The sequence below is a fragment of the Dermacentor andersoni genome, chromosome 3 (assembly GCF_023375885.2).
Source record: "Dermacentor andersoni chromosome 3, qqDerAnde1_hic_scaffold, whole genome shotgun sequence".
In the NCBI taxonomy this organism is placed as follows: domain Eukaryota; kingdom Metazoa; phylum Arthropoda; class Arachnida; order Ixodida; family Ixodidae; genus Dermacentor; species Dermacentor andersoni.
In genome coordinates this window covers 135,601,022-135,611,698 of record NC_092816.1, presented here as the reverse complement: position 1 = coordinate 135,611,698, position 10,677 = coordinate 135,601,022, and positions in this window count along the sequence as shown.

The window sequence follows — 10,677 nt, the reverse complement described above, 5'->3', positions numbered from 1 at the left end:
TTCCAGGAAAATGGGAGAAGTGTGTTAGTGTGAGGGGAGGCTAAGATGAAAAATAACTTTTTTCTAAGGTCTGGCAGTGTTCCTGATATGCAAGTTGCAAAACATTTTAATCACCCCTCGTATGTGAGAAGAACTGGCGGATACTGTCACGACGCTCCGTATTGCCATTCGAGTCAGTCGACTGAATCTATTGATGCGTTCATGGCAGCGTCAGCTACGGAGGCGTTTCGAATGCATCATCACAGCGTTGTCTTTGTCAGCTGTTGCTTGGCGATGCAGACGTAATCAATGTACACACCCTGAAATTCTGCGCTCTGCAAGAAGTTTACTATTTAGACAGCCGAACAGATAGGTATTGCGGCCCTAAGAGCACTTCCTGTGATGAAGCCTTCCACGCGTAATTATTCGCTCTTTGTAACGTATTTTGAAAGCATGGCGCCTACGGCTATGCTCGATGATCTCGTTCAATGCTTAGTGGGCTGCCTCTGGTTCCACCTGAGTTAGCTGACCGTCTTAGTGAGCGACCGTCAGCTGATGAAGTGAAAGCAGCACTAATTTCCATGAAACGTGGCTCGGCCCTAGGGCCGGGTGGGTTACCCGTCGAGATTTATCAAACCTTCTGGTACGATATTGGTGCCACTTCCATATCTGTTATCAGCCGCTGCTTTGAGAACTTCGGATTCCCTACTAGATTTCGCGACGGCCGTATTGTGCTGATAGCTAAGCACGATCCATCAGTTCGTCAAGAGGAATGTAGGCCAGTCACGCTTCTGAACATGAGAGTGGCTTGCTGGGCTAGCTCGTTCATGGTTATGATAGGAGAATGCCAGCAAACTTGGAAAAAGGAAAAAATAACGCGAGGCAGACAAAGACAAATTGTCTGTTCGATTTGGCTGCACTAGCTGCACGAGTTCAGAGAGTGCAGCACTGTCGTATACGTTTTGCCACTGCAACGCGCGCCCTCTGCACTTTCCTCTTCTTTTTGTACAAGTGCTGGCCTAGTTCTCGACGAGTTCACAACTGCGCTGTACTCACTTCAGAGCAAGTGCCAGCCAGTTCACGATGGCGGGTGCTTTTCCAAGTGCGCAGCAGACGACGGTGGAAATAGCTGTCGGCGACAGTACCAAGACGGTGACGGCTGTTCTTAGCAGCGATGGCTCGTACATTCCTGATGGGAATGGATACCTCTACGAGGGAGCAGGTGAGTGTTGTTCAATGGCTTACTGAAAAAACGTGGTAGGCACGTGCGCGGTCTTGTTTGTCTGCTATGGCTTCAAGCAGTGAACAGCAAACTTGACTGGATTCTCTTTTACGTGTGCACGAATTGCGCGTACCAGCGCTCGTACTGCGCTCGCAAGCAAAGTCGCACCAGGCTAAAGCCACAGACTGGTGCTGTCAAGGGAAATGAACCCTATGCGATTTCTGGGTCACTTCGCTAAGTTTGCGCGTCTACAGCTCGTTTTCGTTATGTTTTTTTTTTTTACTTTTCAGACGGCGAACGCGACACTCTTGTGTTTCAAGCTGAGCACACACCTGGCAGCCAACCATGTGCTTCCGACGAAAGAGCTATAGACGCCTCTGCCTCTACCTCAGCAGAGGCAGTTGCACCTATACCTGCTTCTGCGGAAGCTGATACCGAACTTTGGACCACAGCAAAAACGCGCTTTTTAATCGACAAATATGTTGACCTTAAGGACCTTGTCGGCCAGAAAGAGGCATTCAGGTATGTTTCCATCCCCGATGCTATGCAGCATGCTTGCAAACGCAAAAAAATGTATTTGACAAAAGTGCGAGAATTTTTTCCGAGCGGTTACTGTATTTGAATGCATTGGCAATCATTGTAATACAAACCAAAGTGCATTTCATATTTCATCCCAGCATGCTTTTGTAAATGTGACCCCTGTTTTTGCAGTTGAGTTTAATAGTTGTTGCAGTACGTGTTTCAGTTCTGGCTTCATTTCTTGAGGACAAAAAAATGTTGTGGGCACAGTTGGCGAACCTCCTCAACGACGAGTTTGGAGGCACCCTTCCGGCTGTCCAGGTCGAAAACAAATGGAAGTCATTGGAGCGCAGCTACTAAGAGCGAGAACAAAAAATAATGCATCGGGGCACCACCGTGTGCCGTGCGAGTATGAGGGGTGAGTACCCAGTCCAGTAAATGTCTACCTGACTTGCTGAATAGTTTTAATAGAACTTACGCAATGTAAGGAGCTGGCCAAGATGTTGGAAAAAGAACATCATATAAAACCACCAGCACTCCTCGAGACTGGAGTCTCTGCAGGAAACTCGGAGTAAGTATACTAATTACATTAAATGCATTTGTCTTTCTATGTAGGCTCACAACTGGAATGGCAGACTAAATTTGGTACATAAGAAGGAACCCGCATGACAAGGCTAAGCACTGAATACAAGTTGGGATAAAACTTACATTGTAATCAATGCTTATTATTTTCCTAAGCAGTTAGAGCAAAAGAAACATGTCATATGTGTCCATTCTTGTGCAGCTGGTTTCCTAGGGAAGTACTTTGTGCAAACTACAGAAAGTGATGTAATGTTTGTATTCATGTGCAAAGTGTGGCCGCCGAGGACATGGACTCCTCCAGAGACATGGAGGAGGTGGTGCCGGCGGGCATGCCCCCCAGGAAGAGGCAGAGGACATCTTCCAACAACGTCCTTGCCGAAACGCTGCTGAAAATGGATGCAGCCAGAGCCAAGCTCCACGAGGAGCGCATGGCCATGTTGGACATGCTTATCGATGTCATGCGAACAAACAAGCAGTAAACACTTGCACTTGACTCTAACAGCTCCATAGCCGCTTGTAAGCAGGCAGCCATCTCGATCACGTTTATAGACACACGCACGAAAAGTCCGATGCACCACACAAGAAAAAAAAAAAAAAAAGCAGCACGAATCAGTGGAGCACCCGGCACAAAGAATCCGCCTAGGGAGCCGGCGAAGCGACGCTGGTGACGCGCTGCAGACGCGAAGGCCTGCAGATTTTGTGAACTTGCCGATTCGTTTTGACAGCGACAGTGCGGCGCTAGTGTTGTGAACTGCTGGAACCGGTCTTGCGCGCTCGTTGCATGGTGGCGGAACTATCGCGGAACTAGTGCAGCCAGTGCAGACAAATCGAAGAGACCTAAAGCGAAAGGAACGTGGATGGCACTTACACCTGAAGCTTATTCCTGAAAAACGACGTTTCCTAAGTCCGTACTGAACATGCGCAAGGCACAACGTATCATATACACGATAATCACTTTAACCACACACGGCGACATTGAGATGAGAAATTCGAGCTCTTAGTTAGGAACCCCGACGGCACCCTTACACACTTCTAAGGGCCAAGTTTATAGAAGTGATAAGCTTCAGTCAACTTCTTTTTTCTGCGTCTTAGCCTTCCCTGCGACTCATACGCTGTCGAAGATGGGAGTGCAATCGCACTCCTTACAATGTGTGGAAGATTACCTCCCGTCGCTGTGGGTACCAGATTATCATGCTCACGCACCCGATCATTCAAACAGCGACCAGCTTGCCTTATGTTAATTTTGCCACATTTTAACGGGATACTATACATTACACATGTATATCATGGACACAACTTGTTAATATGCTTAGTATTGCACCCACTCCGCGAACTGTGCAGCTAGAAACTGATGCAAAGCTTCGCAAGCTTACAGGGCGCAGAACAAACGAAACTGACGTCATTTCTTGCCGCAACATTTTCTATCTACGTGAAATGCAATGCACATACGGCATAACCACCAGGTTCCTTTTCTTTTTTTGTCGCACACTTCACGATCATTTCGGTTTTTCATTTTCCGGCGTTTGTGCGCATATTCAGCCACTGTAGTGATCAAAGCCTTGGGATAACCTGCCGCTAACAGTCACCTCACTTGCTGGGTGGCAGTGTTTCGCATTTGATGCGTACAACTCTTCTCCACAACATTGGACAAGCACAAGCTGGCTATATCACGCTTGACCAGTTTTGAGTGGGCGGATTGGTACGGTAGTAGCGTCTTTTTAGTTGTTGGACTATAAACCCAGCGGATGTGACCATGAGAATGAAATCTTATAATCGCATCTAAAAACCCTATGTAACTATCACGTCGTGCTTCGTCGGGGAAACGAAGATGTCGAGAGCAATCCTGAAACATTGATAAGACGCTGCGAATGATGTCAGTGAGGCAATCACTCCGTCCAATCTTTAAAACAACAAAAAAATTGTCTACATGCCTAAAAACACGGCCAACACGGCAATCATTATTGGCGTCACAAAGAGACGTGTCCAACTTCACTAAGACAATACCGCACAGGACCGGCGCAACACAGAACCCGATGCATATACCATACTTCTGTAAAAGCGCCTTGCCGTCAAACATAACAAATGTTGCCGACAGTAAAAAAATAAGTTCTATAAAATTCTCAGTTGAGAGGCCGCAACTTCTTCGAAATGAAGTATCCCCTTGACGTTCTATAGCTTCCCTCACTGCTAGATGTTCCTCATGTTGGACAGAATAGTACAAATATTTAATATGCGCGGAAATGGCTGCGATTTCTCTTGCAAGTGAGGTTGACGTCGGCGTTGCTTTTTTTTCGGCTCTCAAAAAGCGCGTGCTTCCCAGCTATGACCTTCAGCATTGCGTTTGTGCTCTTTAAAGGGACACTAAAGCGAAACAATAAATCAGTTTAGACTAATGAAGAATTGTTTGAGAACCCTGCAGGCAGTCATTTCAAAAAAAATTGTTTGATTATTAGATGAGAAAATGAAGGTACAAGTATCAGTATTTGAATTTCGCGCCGAAACCCCAGCGCCGGTACGTGAGCGTGACGTCAGGGATTCCAAAGTATGTTATCGCATTTGTGCCGCTTTGGCTGAATAAAGGTTCGCGAAACTTGCCATGTTCAATATTTGGTTCCTTTAGAACACAATGTAGTCAATCTGTACCACTATATATAATTAGTAGGCCCTAGAAGATGCCATCAAAATTCAAGACGTCACAGCCCCCAGGTGCGGGAACTTAAGTAGGCGTCGCCACCCGTATTTCGTTCTTGCGCTTTTTCTGGCTTACCAAACGTCTTATCGTTGTAAGAGTGGTGTTTTTGGTGTTGTAGAACGGTAATTTACTGATGCAGAAGAAATCATATTTCACTTTAGTGTCTCTTTAAGGACTTTATAGGGTGTATGATGAACTAAAAGGCTTTTGCTGCTAGCAATGGCTTTCATGCAAACAATTCTCGCTTTTCATTAGTCATAAAGTGACAAAGTGTCTGCAAAAAGGCCACAAAGATTGCCAGAACAACCTCGGTGGTTATGATCGATCACAAACAGGCTTGCGTGCACGAACCATTCGGCTCCAATGGCAATATAACCGCGGCTGCTTCTGCACATTTATATAGTTCGATCGAACCCCTGACGCCGCAGGCACAGCAGCGCGACTTAAACCGCACGCATGCTTCTCTCATGCCGACGTTAACTACAGTCGGTGCGACTTGTTAAACCGCACGCATGCTTCTCACATGCCGACGGTAACTACTGTCGAACACAACAACCAACGCCTTTAGAAAGGAATGAACTGTATAAGGAAGGATTTCAGAGGCCCCAAGCACTTCGTTATGAAGGCGTATGACTGTGTTACACTTCTGTGGCACGACAGGCACGTATTCGTCGCGCCACATGTAGCACTAGCACTTGTGTGCGCTCTAGCTTCCACTCCGGCACTACACTTCTTCCTTGCGGAACGAGCGGTAGCGTGTCAGTTTGTCCCATTCTCGCCTCGTCGGGGCTAACTCTTTGGGACGCTGTTTACCATTTCATTCGGGAGTAAAAAAAAAAAAATCGCCGTTGATTACGATACTACCACACGGGAAATCTATATGTGTACTAATTTCACGATATATTGGCTTGCGTGGAAAATCTATCGTGCGGCACGTTGCAAATGGACGAAGTGCGGCGCGACTGCCTCACTAATCTGGCGATCGCAAAAGGCAGCGCGTGGGCCACGCGTGAGCACGATTCACAGCAGCCCCTGCAGACAGATCTCCGCTTATGGAGAGCTTTCGTGTTCGCCTTCGTAGCCTAAACTCCGGAGCCGTTACAGTTGCGGAGACAGAGAGGCAATTCCCATGAGACGCAAAGCTCGTTTATTATTGTTAGAACTACTAGACCATAGCAAAACAGCGTCGGAAATGTAGAGTACTCAGCGATTGAAACGCCATTTTTGAGCGCGTGGGTGCCACTGTCTTTTTTATTTAGCTCTAGTGATCGCCGCTGGAATAAACGCACTCACAATGCGTCACAAAGATTCTTGCTTTCACTGCATACCACGATGCATCAGCTCGGTGTTGCCAGCGTTTACAGTAGGTGCAAGACGCGTCCGTGACGATGCACTTCGGGTATCGTGTTTTAATAGCTGAGCATTGTACGTAACGTTGCCTACAAACCGGGCGTATCCCGTCATTCCGCCGTTCCATCTGGTGAGGCCACAATGTAACACGACTGAATAGCCTAGCAAGCTTTGGTCATGCTTCAGTAACTGTTCCTGCACCCAAAAACGCAGCATATTTGATCAGATTTGGTTCCACGTGGTATTTCGGCAACACAAACAGAAAAAGAAATTCGATGTGGTTTAGCTCTGGCTAAACCTGGTTTAATTGCGAAAGCAATATCTCCATGGCTACGCTTGCAGTTCTGCCTGTGGTGTAACTTGGTGTTGGACTTGGTTTAGCTTGGACTTGCTTTGTTTAATTCGGTTATACTGATGTTAATATATGTTCTCTATTAAAGATAAAGACTTGTTTCACTCATGAAATCACTTTTTAAGAATTTAACTGTTCCGAACCAGTAGAGCAACTAGATTCAGATATAGACTCTTCGTCGGTGACTTCCATGGCGAGACTGATCAACCAACGCGTAGCAAACAGCTATATATGCCAGTGAAGCCGCCACGGAGCGAGCGCAAGGCGAGGAGGTCGCCATATCAACGGAGAGACCACCTGTTAGGCGCGGCGCCGGCTTGGGGGCCACGGCACACGCGCCGAGCGGCTCCCTTCTAGCTGCGGCGGAGATCAAGCTGACGTCACGCGTCGTCACAGCAACGAATAGAGCTCACGTCACACCACCTGCTAAGCGCAGCGCTGGCTATGGGGGCAGCACGGCATACGCGACGAGCGGTTAGGCCTGGCGTAGTATCACTATCGCAAAAAAAAAAAAAAAAAAAGACGGAACACATTACATCAACGTAGCCGGCGGCAGCGCCTGCTGGGCCCGGCCTGGACGTCAAACGCCAATTCATTTGTGGTAGCGCCGCATGAAGGCGCCACAGGTCCAAAGTGATTTCTCGCACGGTCCCAATACGACAGCATGAAGCTGCAGCTATGTGTCGAAAACAAGCCGCAGAAGCCGAACTGTGAAAGCAGCAGCGCGACCATACAAGAGGGTGAATTACGAAGTGAGCAGCTGGCTTTTGCGTTCAGGTGTTACAGGAGTGTAACATGCTGCCGAAATTTTCTTTTCCGGTACAGGGGGATTATTTTTAAGTTTTATGGAATTCCTAAGTAGCGCCGGCGGCAGATATCGTATTTCTTGTCCTTGAGCTGGATTATTCGAAGAGGCCGACATCACTCGCACGCAAAATCAAAAACACGTGTTCAAATAATTAGCCAAATTCACTAATTATCTTCCAAATCACTTTACACCACATGTTGCACTTTATATATTGTAGACTGTGAGCTTGCGCGACGTATCCTCTAGAAATGAATTTCCAAGATGACAAAAGCTTCGCGATATTATTTCCCAATGTGTGGAATTAAATACAAGCGCGTTCTAGATACATGTGTGTTTCGATGCATAAAATCCCCATTTTAAAAAGAAAGTAAGTGGAGCAGCAGTGCACATTTACGGCAAGTTGGATGGCGCGCATCTCCAAATTGGCATGATTTTAGAAATAATTTCCAAGTGGAAGCGCCTTGCAACCTCACCGGCTATAATTCGGAAATTGCGATATTTGCCATAAAGTAATTAATTCGACAGATAATCGATTTTTGTTAATTGGTTCAATCACTGTTTCCATTTCTCGTGCAACTAATGTACGCCGGTCGGGGTCATCCAACTCAAGGACTCCAATTATGTTACCTGCAACAGTCCATTTCTTTTGAACTCCAAAAAAACTTAAAAATGATCATCCTGTCTATACAAAACTCTGTCACATCGGCTGCACGTCTGACACGACCTTCCTCCTTAAAGGCCAACTGCGACGAAATTTCACATGGAATAAATTGGCTACGAATTTACAGGATCACTTACAACATCAATCTAATCATGCCAAAGATGCAAAGCTCGTAACTGTCTCATCTTACATTAGCAGCCTTTAAATAGCGTCTCGTATCCAGCTTTTCTGGTCATCAGGGTTTATCTCGTGTGAGTGCCACCCCATGGCCTGCTGACCTCAAACTTCCCGCTATGTCGTAGGGAAGACGTCAACAAAGTAAAAATAAAATAATTAAAAGCTATCCCAACGCACTGAACTTCGCCACAATGCTTGTCCCGCCAGCGTTATCAGTGTTCTTGATAAAGCGCAGCCGCTCTTCAGCTGGAAATGACTTATCATCTAGAAAGCCTTTGGTTGCGACGAGCACTGATTGATTCTAGGCGCTTGATAGGCTTCCCGAAAGGCACCACGGTTCTTTATTTTTCCTTTTTCTTTTTTATGGCACGGAGTAAACGAGCGAGGTTAATCGTCGGAAGCACTCCGCAGCAACCTTTGTTCAGTCGGCACACATTCTTAGCTTCTGAAGATCGCACAGCGTCTACGAGAGACGTCGCCGTGAACGGTTTTCGATTTCGATGTAGCGTTTTCGTTAAGGTGCCCCACTTATTTCTCTAGCAACTTTGCTATGCACACTTGTGGGTTACCGTAGCAGCTGCAAATCGAGATGTGCTCAAGTATTGAGATATATACATGGATATGTTAGCTTTGCACCTTGACGCAAAAAGCACGGCACAAAATTGTGCAAGCTCTCTTTGTGTCGTTGTCCGTTAGCATGTTATGGCTGAAGCTGCTCGCAATATTACTTATCATTTACTGGCCACCGAGCCAGGTACACGGTTGCGGAAGACATATATGTAGTACTTGCAGTTAGCTCTCAAAGTAGTCTCCTGTCGTGGTTGTCCAAATGCGTGAAAGAAGGCCACTATTCAAAATTATTGTGCAGTATTACAAGCGGGATATGTCTGTTCTCCATATTGTCTACCATGTAGCCGTTCTGCCTTTAAAATACAACCACAATGTACACTAGCAGTTATCCAACGCCATAAAAGCTACCCCCATACTCAAAGACCTCGCGCGCAACTCCCGATACTTACTTCTATTCAAGACTTGTGCGACTGACAAGGACATCCTTAAGGAATGTTAAATAATAAATTAGGTGGTTTTACGTGCCAAAACCACATTTCATTATGAGGCACGCTGTAGTGGGGAGCTCCAGAATAATTTGGACCACCTGGGGTTCTTTAACGTGCACCTATATCTAAGTACACGGGTGTTTTCGTATTTCAGTCCATCGAAATACAGCCGCCTTGGCCGGTATTCGATCCCGGGAACTCGTGCTTAGCAGGCCAACACCATTGCCACTAAGCAACGGCAGCCTGTGAGCCGCTCCTATATTGATGCTTTTTGGGGTTACGTACGAAATGGGGATATTATTTTACATATCTTGCGTTCGAAGAGGGCGGCCCGTGACCAGTCCGGTTAAGTTTCATTCGCCTTGTGCATCCCCCTATAAATAGTGGTGCATGTCAATTGCCAAAACAAAGGGCGCTATAATGTTACACTATTCCAAACTTTTCTATTCCAATTCTGCAATCAGCCTGCCGCGATTGGTCAAAAATGTGCGGGCCACCCCCACTGCGCCTGTCTGTAACGCGACCTCGCGAAAACTGCGATGACTCCCCATCTGACATGACGTGTACACATTGATTATGCATGATTAGGCCGAACGAAAAAAACATAATGATTTCTGATTCGGCTCCTTCTCGCCACTGTTGTGACTTCAAGGTGGGGGACGAAAGACGGACTCGTCCCGTAGACGAAGAAGAAACGAAAAACTTTCTACAATATTTACAGAAAGTGGATGATCGCGTACAGGTAGCAGTAGGAGCGCACCAGACTGACTGGGCGGCTGCAAGCGGCTGTCTATCCTCACAATGGGCCGATTCTCCCTTAAATCCCTTTGGCGACCACTCGTCGTCAGGAACCAGGCGGGGCAGGGTGATGACCTCGCCTGCGTCGAATTCTTGATTCGTCGCGGAGATGGGAGGGCGCTCCTTGAAATGGCCTCCGGTGTCGATTTTTTTATTCGTCGCGGAGAAATGAGAGCTCTCGTGGCCTCGTGGTAGCCACGTGGCGTATGTAGTATGGCAGCACTCGTCGCCACGTGGTCGCCACGTGGCGCTCGTAGTATGGCACAACACCACTAGTTTTCAGCTATTGGTCAAACCATCTCGGGCTGCGCCCAAGAGAGAGAGAGAGAGAAGTTTAATGATACGAAATGCTGAGAGGTCGGCCTGAGGTATATTCCTCTAGCCAGCTACTCGGCATTGGGGGAAGGGGAAGAGGGAAAGAAAGAGGGAAGAGGTGCATGATGGGTGACGATGACGATAGAAGGAAGATGTAGAGCATA